Here is a 13,912-nt window from a genome sequence, read left to right on the forward strand (position 1 = left end):
GGCATTTCCAGTCAGGCCAAAACGCCACTGTCAAGGTCATCAAACTTCCACATAATATTTTAGCCCTTCTAAACACATCAAAAGGAAAAAGCACAGAGAGGCACAAAAAGATCCTGCGCGCTGCTTAAAGACTTTCAAGGACGTTGTTTTTCAGCTCAAGGATGCTTGGTTCAGGCTCACAGCCTCTGATTCGGGATATAATCAGAGCTTGGGTTATGTCTGAGTTTATCCAGCATCACCTTGCACTGAAATTATCAGCTATTGTTTTATTACGGGCAACCCGCCTGCTTGAGGGCTAAATGCATTTGTCTGATAAATGGAACCCCAGTGCCATCCTCTTTGGTGGGCCCTGATTGTGAGCTGTGCCCATGGGTCTCAGCAAGGCCCCAGGCGGGGCCCTGTAGCCACAACTCACCAGCTGGACATTAAACCATACAGGTAGCCTAGTTCAGATCCTGTGTAACCCAGCAGGAGACCAGTTTATGCAGACTTGGTCTCTTCTGAATTGGATGTTCATGCACCTGGAAATCAGTCCCAAAGGGCACAAATCTTATCTTTGAAGACCCGATATCTATGTCCTCTATGGCAAGGCTCCTTTAACTGACCATGTCCTAAGCAGATGTTCCATTCTGTATACCTCAGTAGTGGTCTCACGCTAACCAAGAGGCAGGTCCTTAGTTTTTTCATGTGTTAAGAGGACCAACTTTGTGATTTTCCCCTTATAGCCATGCCTCCATATCCTGTGCCATCTTCTCTGTGGAGCAGAAAAAGGGAACACCATCACTGAGATCAGCACATTGGTCAAAACACTGAATCATCTCCATGACATTTCACATTTCTATGCCTCTGAATTTAAGCTAACTAAAGCTAACTAAATTTAAGCTCCGACTGTCCCAAACTCCTCTGGTACCAAAGCACTGCAACAGATCACATCTGTTAATCACATCTGTTAATCACGAGGGACTCTGAAATTTTAAGACCAAATTATTCATCCACTCTCCATATGTACCTTAACTAACCCTGGTGGGAATATCTCAGCTGACCATTTGAGACTGCATGCACACAGGGGTGTTCTCAGAAGGTTTTGATGATGATGCTTAGCAACAGGGACTCATTTTCCCCCACTATTTTTTTTCTGGTGATAACTGTGAGTTATCCCCCCAAAGGGGCTGGCTTCTTTTCAGTGCTACAACTATAAAAAGAACGAAACAGGTGCAGAGGACCATGCTCCAGTTTTGGGAGTGACAGCCATGAAGGCTAACAGCAGGAAATGAAAGGCAATATTCCTGCTGTGTATTTTTTGGTTGCCAAGGCTGACATGAAAGTGTCGTTACGTGGAGAAAGAGTTGAGATTTGCCACTTGAAAGGTCCTTGCTCCATTTTATTTTCATTTGTGACACACAGAGAAGAGGTCAGAGTACTTTTCCTTGCAATTTTTTTTACAGTCATCTATGGACCAATGTCTCCAAGCTCAGCTTACTTTTTGTCAATAAGGGGCATTTTTTCCTATTTCTATTGTGCTGCAGGCCTCTGTGGTTCACCATGAATGCTTTACTGCTGACATTTCTGGCTGATCTGCCTTGGCTTTCCACAGTTCTTACTTGGTAACAGCCATGGAAATAGTCCAGCAGACAAATTGTGTAGACATCATGAATTCATTGTTCTTCTCTTGCTGTTTAGGGCTGTTTATCCCCCTGGCCTCCTGCAGGTGAGGAACCCTCACTAGCTGTCTCAGCCATGGTCAGGATCTCCTCTGCTGTCACCTGAGCATTTGCTGGAGAGCAGAGGAGCAGGCGCTCAGCCATCCTCAGGAAGGGACTGGACTGACATGCTACAGTCTGACTTTCACACCAGGACCTTCTCATCTGGTACGTGTCCTGCACACCACTTCCAACAGCAAGGGGGAGCAGATGGAGGAAGAACAGGAAATGAAGCCTTGCTGAAACTAGAGCTGCCACCATTCCCTACGTGGCTCTCTCACTTCCCTGTGAGACTTGGAAGGAGCAGACCAGGAGGGACAACTGACAGAATATTCCCCACAAAATCTCTGCTTGCAGCTTGCTGTGCAGTGAAATTTCTGCTTTCCATGAAAGTAACAAATGGCCACTCTATCATCTCTTGGTTCCAGTCCTTCTTTCTGCAACTTGCTCTCACTGCTGACAGCCAAGGTCTGCAGTCCTCAACAGCTCTGCCCAAAGACCAGTATTTCCTTTATTCCTCCACTGTAGCATGAGGGCTCCTTTCCTCTGGGAGCCCCCAGCATCCCGGGCTTAAAGGAGCTAATGGGGTGTTTCCCTCAGGAACATCGGTAGAAACTTAAGCTAGTGAATGAAGGAAACTTGCAAAGGAAAAAGAAAAAAAGCTGAGAATTCATCTCAGTGCTGGGAACAAGCGTGTACACCTATTTACAGAGATTTCAGCCATGGGAATGAGGGGAGGTAGCCAGGATCGCTGTGAAGTCTCTAGGCTCAGCAGGTCTGTGCTTGGCCATAAAGTGCTCCTTGTTTTCTCCATCAGATCACCAGGAGGCTGGCTGGAAGGCACCTGGCTGGCACATGGAAAATGGACACAGAGCTGTCCATGTAGCGTATAATCCAAAGACACTGCAAATATTCCCTGGTTGCTCGCAGCTGCCTGTAGCAGCTCTCACAGTGTTCACCTCCCGTCCCTCCTGGCCTGGCCACAGAGCTGGCTGGCTTCACGGACCCAGCGGTGCTCGGCTGTGTGCCACATCTGGCTGCCTCACTCCTCCTGCTCCTGCATGCTGACAGTTTGCAGCACCTCTTTGAAGGCTGCCAGCCTCCTTTCCCTCTTCCCTGTTTATACTGGATCGCATTCACCATCCTTTTGGCTCTGGCATGCAGTCATGTCATGGACAGTCTGGATTCACCCACAGATGCTGCGACTGTGAGCACAGGGAAATGAAAGCAGTCTCTGTTCCTTTCACTTGCAGAGGGACAGGAGCTTCTCTTCCTGACATCCTAGTGTTGCCATTGTCAGCCCCTCTCTCCCAGCATGACTCCATCTTCCTGCTCACCACGTAGGGATCTCTCAGACTCAGGAAGGGACAGGAAACTTCAGTTTTAATTGGCATCCAAGAGAAGGAGGCATGGTGGGGGGGGAGAAGGTTGTGTGCTCATGGTGGTTGTGTGCTCATGTGCTCATGCTCATGTTCTCATGTGCTCAGCTGTGTCTGCAGGACCTGAGGTGTTTATGGAGGGTGAGGAGGACATAAGAGCAAATCTAAATGAAGGACTTCTGTTCAGTGGAAAGCCCCAGCTGAGCCTGAGCTTAGCAAGAGCAGTGGCTGATTGCCCCATTGAGAACGGTTCTGGCTTTCTCATGCTGGATGTGATGATCCTGTTCCAGCTCAGCAAAGGTGTTTCTTCACCTAAACAAAAGGAAGTTCAGCCAAGTGGGCCTGAATGCTGGAAAAGCCAGAGCCAGTGAGGTACTGCAGGCCAGGAATAAGAGCAAGGCAAAGCCAACATGTGGGACCTCCACCAGGTGTTATTGGCTACTTGGTGGGGCCACCTCAGAGCTCTTGGCCCACCATAGGTTATTGTATTTCAATTGTAAGATTTGAAGCCAGAGTGATCTGGCCCATCAAGAAAAGGTCTGAACCCTGTGACCCTCCAGGTGGAAGAGAAAGTGCATGGCTAGAGGCGACTCACAGAGTAAGGGGGCAACACCTGCGGACCCTGAGCCTGAGGCACTGGGATTCCGAGGGTTCTGGTGGAAAGACCTGGGAAAGGGTCAAGGCAGGCGCAGTACAAGAACCGTGCGGATAGCTGGGCAAAAAATGTGTTTACACGGCAGGGGTATTTTTAAATCCATCACTCAGTGCTGTAAAACCAAACCTCCCACCATGCTGCTGGTGGGGAGGGAGCACAGTGACAACAGCAGAAAGCAGGCGTGGAAGCAGCAAAGCTCTCCGGCATCTTCGCCTTGATTTTACAGACCTGGGAGCAGGCACACCTCTGCTGATACGCCTGTTATTTATAGGAAAGATGAACTCTGATCTCAGCAATGCTTTCTGCAGAAGCTTAGAGAGAGATGCTGTGTGCAGGAAAATCTGCTTTGGCCTCCCCTCTGGAGCAGACCGTGCGTGGAGGTCTCCCGAGCTGTCCCACTGCTTTCCTTTCCCACCACGGCTCTCCACCGCTCTCTGAGGGTATGTTTAGAAGATAGCGCTTTACTTTGCGGTGCTGCTTATACTTGCTCATTCAGTGTAAATAACTGTATTAACTTTATAGGCAGCCCCGGTTTGAACTGACTGAGATTCATGTAGCAAACTGGAACTACGCCAGGCCCACCAGAGCAGAGTCCTGTTAGTGCGAGGTGGAGCCCGAACAGCTCTCAGGATGGGAGGTCTCTCCAAACGAATGTGATCCCTCCTTGTTCTTACAGATTAGTTTTAACACTGACACAATGGCTGCCAAATACCGAATCTGCCAGAAATGTTAACAAAAGGCACTTTGATCTCATTCACTTGCTCTTGTTAAGAGTGTATTGTATTATTTTGCCTCCTTTGCGGTCGGAAGAAAAATGTTTTACCCTTGCATATCACTCATGTTCAATAATCTATGTGCTGTGTTACACAGGGCTTCTGCTTTTCACTGCTACTTGCTTTTGGATGGCTTACTTTAGCAGTTGTTGCATGCTGTACATTTGTTTAAATGCTTTCAGGAGGTTTTATATTTTTTACATAAAAGACTGAGGTCTGTGGATACTTCCTGACATTCTCATCTAAACAACTGAAAAATCTAATTTTTATTATATGTGTAAAAACTACTTAAAAATCGGTTTAAACTTTCATGCTAGTTATTAAACTCTTGGCTTAGTAGTGGATACAGTTCACAAATCTGTTCTTGGCACAAGGTTTACATTTTTCTAACCACATATTTACTGTAAAAAGCAGCTAATATTCACTAATAAAATGATACATTGACAATTATCTAGCAACAGTATTTCTTTCAATGTGTCAGCCTCACAGTGTACTGTAAAAAATATAGTCTACAAGTCAAACAGTGTAGTTCTCATCTTCAAACATGATGGAAAACGTAATCCCCACGAGCAAACTAAAAAATAGGAAACTGTTGATGAGGAATTTTGATGCCAAATCAAAGTACTACATTTGTTTACATATAAAATTGAAGAATAAGACGTAACATGTTAAACTTGTTGCCATGAGGTATTGGGTATACTCTGATATTTGGTATGACAGTGCAGTCAGCAATTATACAGGTAAACTTGCAAGACAGAATGAATATGCATCATTGTCACTGTTTCTTGATATTCTAAAAACAGTGCTTGTCTTTTTTATCTTCGAGAAACAACCACATGGAAAAGCTTTATTTTCAAAAGGCAAAGAACATTCTGTTTTCAAAACAAATTACTTGTGCTGTGTATCACATTGTAGGTGATTTACTCTCAATCTCATTTTTGAAGGTTAAGTTTCCGCCATGTGATCATGTAAAATGAAAATTTATTATACTCTTCCTCCAAAGGCTAGAAGTCAGAAAAAATGCATGCGCATTTAGAAAATGCCACTGCACATTTAGAAAACTGTGCGGTGGTTCTTTTTGCAAAGAGAAATTTTGCTTTCACTCCTGGATTATTGAATACTCGATGAGCAAACACTTTCTTCATGGTGTCACTTCTAGGTGCTCTGTTTTCATTACCAAGAGCTGAGAGGTTTCCTTTCTTGTTTTTCTTCCTTAATTTGGGAGGATATTTTCACAAAGAATCACGTTTCTTCTCTTTGGAGGTTTACTATCAAAAGGAGTATGTATTGATGACAAGATTTGTTGTCATGTTGAGTAAGTATCAGGATCAGCATATTATTGAGAATTACTAAGCTTGACTGGGACATGACAGCAAATATATTCTTTTGAGTTCTGAACAAAATACAATACAAAACGTAGCACAATTTAGAAAATTTTTGTAATTTCAGGCCGTAAAGCTGCAAAGGCCACCTTTTTTCCTGTTGGTGGCCAATATAACCCACATCAGACATTACCAAGAGCATTAGGTGAGCTCCTTGAAGTTATTGAACTGCAAAGTTGCTGCTTCAGTAAGATTATGACATGATAGGTGTTCCTAAACTGGTCTCTCTTTCTGTAGATTTCAGGGTCATCGAAACACCTGCTGGCCAGGTTAAGCCCCTTTTGGGCAATCCTTGCAATGGCAGACACATCTGCAGGATTTCAAGATTTTTAGCCATTTCATTCTTATTACCTGGAGCACACATTCATGTGAAAAACTTCTCTCATCCATTGGATAGATAAGTTGCTCTCATGTAGCTAAAAATGCACTTTTTAGCACATTGCCACTAAAGACACTGAACCTCATGCTGATGCCAGTGATGTTGGACTTGGACAGCACGAGAAGCATCTGAAAACTGGCGTTTTTACAATTCGATCAATTCACTGTCTTACAGATAAAATGACAAGACTTGGGAAGAATGCCAGCCTTTAAGAAATGCACCAGGAGGGGTTAAATAGGATTACCCAGATCACACAGACTTGAGTATGGACCTCCGCAGTTCTTAATTTTGGCTTGCGGGTTGTGTGACGTGATTGTTCTCAATGATTCTCTCCAAATAACTTTTGCAGTTCTCAGGCATTTCTCAGACTATCATTAGCAAAATCACTGCACCACTACTCACTCCAGCGTGAGACGTTCAATTAATTCTCACTAGCAGCAGCAGGGATGGAGAGATCAGGACAGGGGGGAGGAACCAGAGGGAACAGAAGGATAGAAGAGGGCACATTTTCCTTCTTAACAAAAATCCTTCAAAACCCAGACAGCTTTGCACAGTAGTCTATAAATTTCCAGTATGTGTCACATAGTCTCTCTGTTCATGTTGTCAAAGACTCTCTTGACAGCTGATCACATTTAAGGCAAGCGGTAGCTGCTGCGCACTACTTGTTCAAAACGACAAAGTGTGAAAATATGATCAATGCTGGAATTATAGGGGGAGGGAAAAGCATTTAGCTGTTTTTGAAGTCTGTTAAGGAAAAACGTGCAAAAAAGTGTGACTAACATTAGTAACTAGAAACTACAGATAGATACCTCACAAGTACTTTAGTACAAACTCAGTCTGATTCAAGCAATTCTGGCAAGATTTTAGAGCAAAGCGGGGCTGCTTTTGGCATTGCTCTCTCCATTGGTGCTCTCTGATGAAGAAGTAAACCTCTCACCCATCTGCTTGGGAGAGACTCATACTGGGTAACATCCTTGTAAATTCACATGCTGCTTACAGCTTTTTCCTGCTTTTAGTTTTCAACCTTGCTGGTGTCTTGTTAACCAACAACTAAGGTCACCTTTGTGACATGGCAAATATTTCATATCAATGTAATTTTTAATCTTCAGATGACAGCTAATTCTACTGCTCTCTTTCCTGTGCTGCCTTCCAAGAATAAAGTGGGGAATGCGGTGATACACTTCTGCAAGATCATGCAGTTTTAAGCTCTCAGCAACCTGAATAAATTATTATTTAAAATTTCCTAAGCTTCTTCAAGCGTTTCCAGTTTACAGATGTACTGGGTCTGGCTGGGATGGGTTAACCCACAGCTACAGAGTATGAAACAGAAGCATGGGAATTAGTTGTAACTCAGTAGTTGAAGGCTACTTTAAGTAGGTTCTCTGAATTAACCTGCCAGGCAAGATCAGCTAGGAGAACAGGTGAAAACACTGTAAGATGAGCAATTATGCCACTTATTGGGTAAATATCTATTGTGCTTATTGTATGAGCACCCTTTTTCCTTCTTTATATCAATAAGTTGTGACAGGATGATTATCATTCTAAAACCGAGAGCAGAAGATGTAGCTACAAGGAATTCAGATAAAAATGCCTGTAATTAAAAATTTCCTCTCCAAAGGGAGAGGTCACGAACTGAAGAACGGGGTGCGGGTAGGAGCAGAGGAGCACAGCACCCCTGAACTTCAAACCGGGCTTAAGACCCCTGAACTTCTGCAGGCTCCAGCGCTGTGCAGCTGGCTAATGGGATCTGCTACTGCCGCTATCGGTTACCTTTAAAGCTTAAGGATGCCACACCATCAGCTCCAGGTCTGAATGCCACCAAGAGCCAAACAGGGAGTCAACAGTCTTCCACTCACAGAGCTGCTGCATCTTGTGCTGCAGGTGTTTTGCATCTGTTTAGTTTCTAGTTTGCAATTGCATTTAAAGAAAACTGATTTTAAATACATCGAGGTTGAGGGTTCACCTACTTAAATACATGCCTTTGTATAACCTACTGTGCTAAGCCAAGTGGAGTTTCTGTTTCTCAGCGTTGTTCGTTTCTCATTGCATCAGGAGAATGAAATCCGAAATTAGGGAAATACTTAGGACTTCCAATTAACTTTTGAAAGCTTGATGAGCACTAAAAATATCATGTGGAGCAGGAAATAGACCAACAGGCCTATGGTTCATTGGCGTGTTTGTTTTAGTCCTTTGTGTATTTTCTAAAGATCCACTGATTGCTCTGCTATATTTATTTGGAAATGCTACACATGAGAAGGAAAAAAGGATGCTACAGCAGAAAATAAAAATATAATTCCCCATAGTTTAGTGGGAAAATAAAAATTATTATCATGAAGTCATATGGAATTTATGTATTAATTTTACAAGGAAAAAAACTATTTAAAGAAAGCTGAAGCATGACACTTTTTAAAAATAGCTTATGCATAATTAACTATTTCACCTAGTTTGGTATTAAGCAGTTCTTGATTGTAAAAATTAAGACAGGGTTTTTTCTTAGATGTTAATAAAATTTGAAATAAGTCAGTTTTAACCTCATTTTAATGAGGTTAAAGAAATTTAGAATAATGTCAGAAATGTGTATCTGATTAAGAAGGTTTTTGAGAAACCAGGGAATCGATTCCCAAACCACAGAAACTCATTTTATGCATACGCAATTCTTCTGAGTAATAGCAGAATTAAACCTGTTCATTGAAGCTGGCAGAGGAATCAGTAATGGCAAAACAGATATTTAACTGCCCATTCTCCATTCGGCCTGTAGCTTGAGCTACTGCATTTCTGATCCCACATAGACTGGCCAAGTAGGAGTGCACAGCTGAGGCTACTGCTCCAAGATTTTGTATGTATAAGCTCTGAAATCATGGATTGCAATCTATTGTGCAATGCCAAGAAGCACTTGGAGAATTTCATTTAATAAAAAATGGACTATTTTTCCTCTTGTCCCCCACCAGAAGTGATTACTATCTGTGGGCGCTGCTGGATATTAGAGAACTGAGACTTTCTGATCAACAGCTTCAGGGCAACACAACCAAACCAAACTTAAAGACTGATAAAAATCATCACTGCGGATGCAGAAAAGGCAAGTGCAGAAGGTACAGCTTAGCTGTGAATGTCATGTCCTGGCCCCAACTCAGTGATCAAAGACATTCCAAAACAAGCACTAAGTGTTTGCAAGCTGCCAAAGAATTTGGGTGCAGTATTAGGAAGAAGATGAAGAACAGATTATACATCAGTAGCAGCTACTCCCTAGTTTGGTGAGGATGGATTTAAAAAAATAGCTGGGAAGATATGCAAGCCCGTTACTCATCCACAAAGATCCTCAAGAATAGTGGCATAATGTATATTTTGTTGCTGTGCTCCAAGTTACTATTTAAACTAAACACAACAAGGAGGAGGTTGTAGGGTGGAGACAGGAGGGAGAGTGATAAAAGAAACAGTGAACTGAAAATGGAGAGGAGAGACTGGGAGACTAGGAGGGAATCTTGATACAAAGGCAGCTCTGAAACTGGGAATCTCCTGCTCTGAAGCTAAAAACATATTGCTAGAAAGTCACAGTACAAGAATTAACAACTTCTGGCACCTCATTCCTGTAATGACTCCAGGAGAGGAGGGGACACAAATATCAAAATGTGGAGAGAGCTTTCATGTTTGTCATGAACAAGAGACATATTATTTTTGAAGGGCAAAACACAGCACGTGCACCTCTCCTCGAGCAGAGTTGAACTTACTTTGGCCATCCTTCTCTCTGTGCCTACCCATCGCAGGAGGATGGAAAAAAGCTTTCAAAAAGAGAATGAGCTCTGCATGACTGGTTTGCAACAGCATCTGGTGTCTTGGAAACTGCTTCTTCAGCCAGTTCTCTTGGCTGCTTGGGAGATGCAGTGATGTTCAACTGCAATATGGTTAGGCTTGCTTCCCAGATCGTATCTACACTGGCCTGGGGAGCCTCTGCCTCCAAAGTACTGGAGGTAGACGGAGAAACGGCTCAGAACGTGTACGTGGCTGGAACAGACTCACACCAGATGGCCATTCAAAATAGCAGTCAGGAGAAAAGTGTCACACTGAGCAGATGCAAGTCTTATCCTTGAGAAAAGTCTTCCCAGCTGCCATTTTCCTCTGACTCATCTTCTAGAAGAACTGTGTTTATTTCAATCAGAGCCAGTGTTGAGTCACAGATGTCACATGTCAGGACAGTTCATGGGGTCCCCTTCATGGTTCGGGTGAGGAGAGTATTTTAGGCAAATGAACTTTTATGCTTTGTACATGCAAAGTCTCAGCTTTCTCTTATTTTCAGTTGCATGATTGCTAGAACAGTGTCACACCTTTTGAAGGACTAAGACAAATACAAATACAAATAAAAATATATCAGACACAGATTGCTAACAATGATAAGGAGAAATTCCATGATTTTAAGGAACATTGGATGAGCCTTACATTAAATGAGAGCTTTAGCTTTCAATGCTGGATGTTAAAAGTTATTTTAAACACAAAGCGGCTGAGATCCTTACAAACTTAATTATGTAAAACAAAAAGCTCCTCTGAGCACTTGCACCTGTATGAAATGTTCTTTCAGGTTTTCTGCTCTTAAGAAAGCTTTTTTCTTTGGTATTTCAAGAACCGCCTTTTTCAATACTTGAGCCATGATTTCTTTGTACTAAAACCGGATAATATAATACAATGTCATGAAAGGTAAAAATAGAACCGGAGGAGGTTTTTTTCATTTCCTGCTAATTTCCTCAGCAAAATTCTGAAAGGTTTACAGTCATTTCATCAAACACCGGTACTGTCTGCACTGAGCATATGGTCTATTTTGATCTTCTTTCAGCTCCCAAAATAAAAAGCTAAGGGTCTTTCGTGAATATCTTTTTGCCCTAGCCAGAAAACATGTGAAAGAAGCTCTGTCACTCCTCTTCCTAAGCCCCAGTCAGTCTGTGCCACAGAGGAACAAGTTTCAATTCCCACCTTAGGCTAACCTACAAAATGCTTTATGTTTTCTTGCTCCAGCTGTTGGACTCTGCCTCTATCCATTCCTGCTGCTCTCCCACAGTTCTTCCTATCAGTTCCTACTGTTTTACCGAGGCTGGAGCTTTAATTTACCATTTTCTTGTCGTAAGTTTTTAATAACTTTCATTAAAAACCACTTCTTTTGCCAAATAATATCTTTATGCTACTCAAAATTAAGGACTTGGGCCAATGCTGTTCAGTCAGTGGACCAACTCCAACAACTTCCTCAGACTCCATTAAGTTGGGAGGAAGCTCAGAGGCATTTGCATTTTTTCAGAGATGCCAGGCTCACAAGATTTCCCAAGTTAATTATTCACTGTATAGACTTTTCCAGGGTGCCATAAAATAAATAAACAGCAGAACAAGAAAGGTGGCTTCATAAAGCCTCAACAGCACATACAGGGACAAAACTCTTTGTTCTGTTTTGATTAATTTGATGTATTTTTCTATGGCGCTGAACCAAGTTATGCAATAAGAGGAAGACTGTCAGCATTTTAATTTTTGGACTACTGCATTGCCTTGATTCTTTGGCATTGCTGCGTAAACCTGCGTGATTTTCATACAAGGAGAAAACATCCTGCTTGTAGGTGGTCAAACACCTGCTCCCCAAGCTAGAAAGGCAGCAGCTGTTGTCCTTAGCGTGCCTGATTTGAGGAAAGTAGGATGTTGTCTACATATTTTCACAATGCCATTTATAAGGCAATGTTTGTGACTTGCTACCATATGAATTATTGCCTTTGACAGGAGAAATAAAATTTTAATACAAGACTTTGACAGGAATACTCAAAAGGCGTTTTTTTGAAACACAGTTCTGAAGATGTCAACTGCTTTGGAAAACTGAATAAATTCTGTTCCCAAAGCTCCTTTGCTGCCCTCCAGAATAGAAACTCCAGAAGCCTGTGAGCAAATCCAGCTTCTTCCATCCTGAGACATAGGTTCCACCATACTTTAGGTATTCCATATTTCTGTTGAAAAGCCAACTGTATTGGGTCTGTTTGGGATGGATTGCAGGATGTTTGGATTCTCTAAGGAGGCTCATCTGGAAGCAATGTATATGTTTCAGTTCTTTGTAGAAAATGCTTAATTCTAATTTTTCACAAAAGCCTTTTCTCTTGGAAAAACTCATCTGCTTAAAATTAGGCATGTACTTGTTTGTCTTGCTGACTTGAGGCCATACAGTATACAGTCCTCTGATGCTGAGTAATTTATGTGCTTGCATAAATCAGTGGGCAGCCAACAGAGGACAGACTGGATGCAACAGTTTCACATATGCATTCTTCTTTTCTGGTCAAAAGATCATGGAAATGAGCTCATACTTCATGCCTTTGAAAGTCTCTTCCTTTTTCTGGCATCTCTGGAAAATGCAATGGGTTATGATTATTTCCAAGATTTTTAGTGAATTCTTTTCAATCCTCAGCATAGAAAAACTGTGGACTTTGCTATGTTCTCCAGTATTAGGAATGAAGGTTACAAAGGTGACCACAACAGATCCTCCTCTCCTTTCAGCCCTTTGGCAGATTTAAATATCTGAAGGCTGCGTAAAGCCTGAAGAAGTCCTAGTCCTGTAGGAAAGCCAAAGACTAAGAAGAAAGCCATGTGTCCTGCCTCAATTAGCAGAAATGATTCTGTAAAGGAAGAGTTGCAGAGCTGTAACTGCACATTTCCAGGTACCTCTGAGACACAAAATGGAGCATGATGAACTAAAATCTCTCAGAAACACCTCTTGTTGGTCTTCTTGAGTTATGGATGGGCCTTCACATTGAAGCAGCTGAGCTAGCTTGTCCTGTTAGCATACGGAAAGAATTTTTTATATCTGTATGGAAAGAGTAAGCACACCCCACATCCTTGCCAAATCACAGAAAAGATGTGATAAATGCAGTAATACAGAATAGAACATTTGCATAGATGTGAATAATGCAATAGAGAAGAGGTAACAAAATAAATGTGGATGAGTCCAGACTGGTAAAATTCCCATTTCCAACCCTGATCTGCTTGGCTGCCCTGTACCAATACTTATGGGTTATACTCAGGGAACGAAGAGACACTTTGCTAGGTAAAGCACACGTGGAAGTAGAGGTCTTCCTGAGGTTTATTTACCTGACCGCATTCAGCAGGTTTCAACCAACCATCCTGTAGCACGCAGGGAGACACTGAAATCCCAAGGGTTGAACCCCATGCAGCTTCCCCTGCCCAGCTCCCTGCAGGTTCTGGAGGTGACATGGGGAGCTTCCAGAAGGGAAGGGGGAACTTGCGATCCCACCCTGGAGAAGACCCCAGCCCCCTGCCCAGGCAGGGTGGTGGGGGAGGGCAGGGATGCCTGCCTGCGTGGGGTGCGCGGGACCCCAAGGGCTGCCAGAGCAGGAAAAGCAGCCACAAGCCTTGGCAGCTGTAGCAACACCAACGCAGCAGCAGCAGCAAGGCGAATAAACGAACGTGCTGGCAGGATTTGTTAAAAAATGAATTTCCTCAAAATGTTTGTGTGTGTCGGGCCAGCCTCTCTACTGATTTTAAAATCCTATTAAGCCCTGCACTTATAATTCATCGCTATTTTCTACCTCACCTTCACTGACAGTAGAGACCGTTCATGTGCACTTAAAGATCTTCCTGTAAAATGCATGTTAAACATTTAATTCTTGAATTACA

The sequence above is a fragment of the Chroicocephalus ridibundus genome, chromosome 1, assembly GCF_963924245.1.
Source record: "Chroicocephalus ridibundus chromosome 1, bChrRid1.1, whole genome shotgun sequence".
Taxonomy (NCBI): Eukaryota; Metazoa; Chordata; class Aves; order Charadriiformes; family Laridae; genus Chroicocephalus; species Chroicocephalus ridibundus.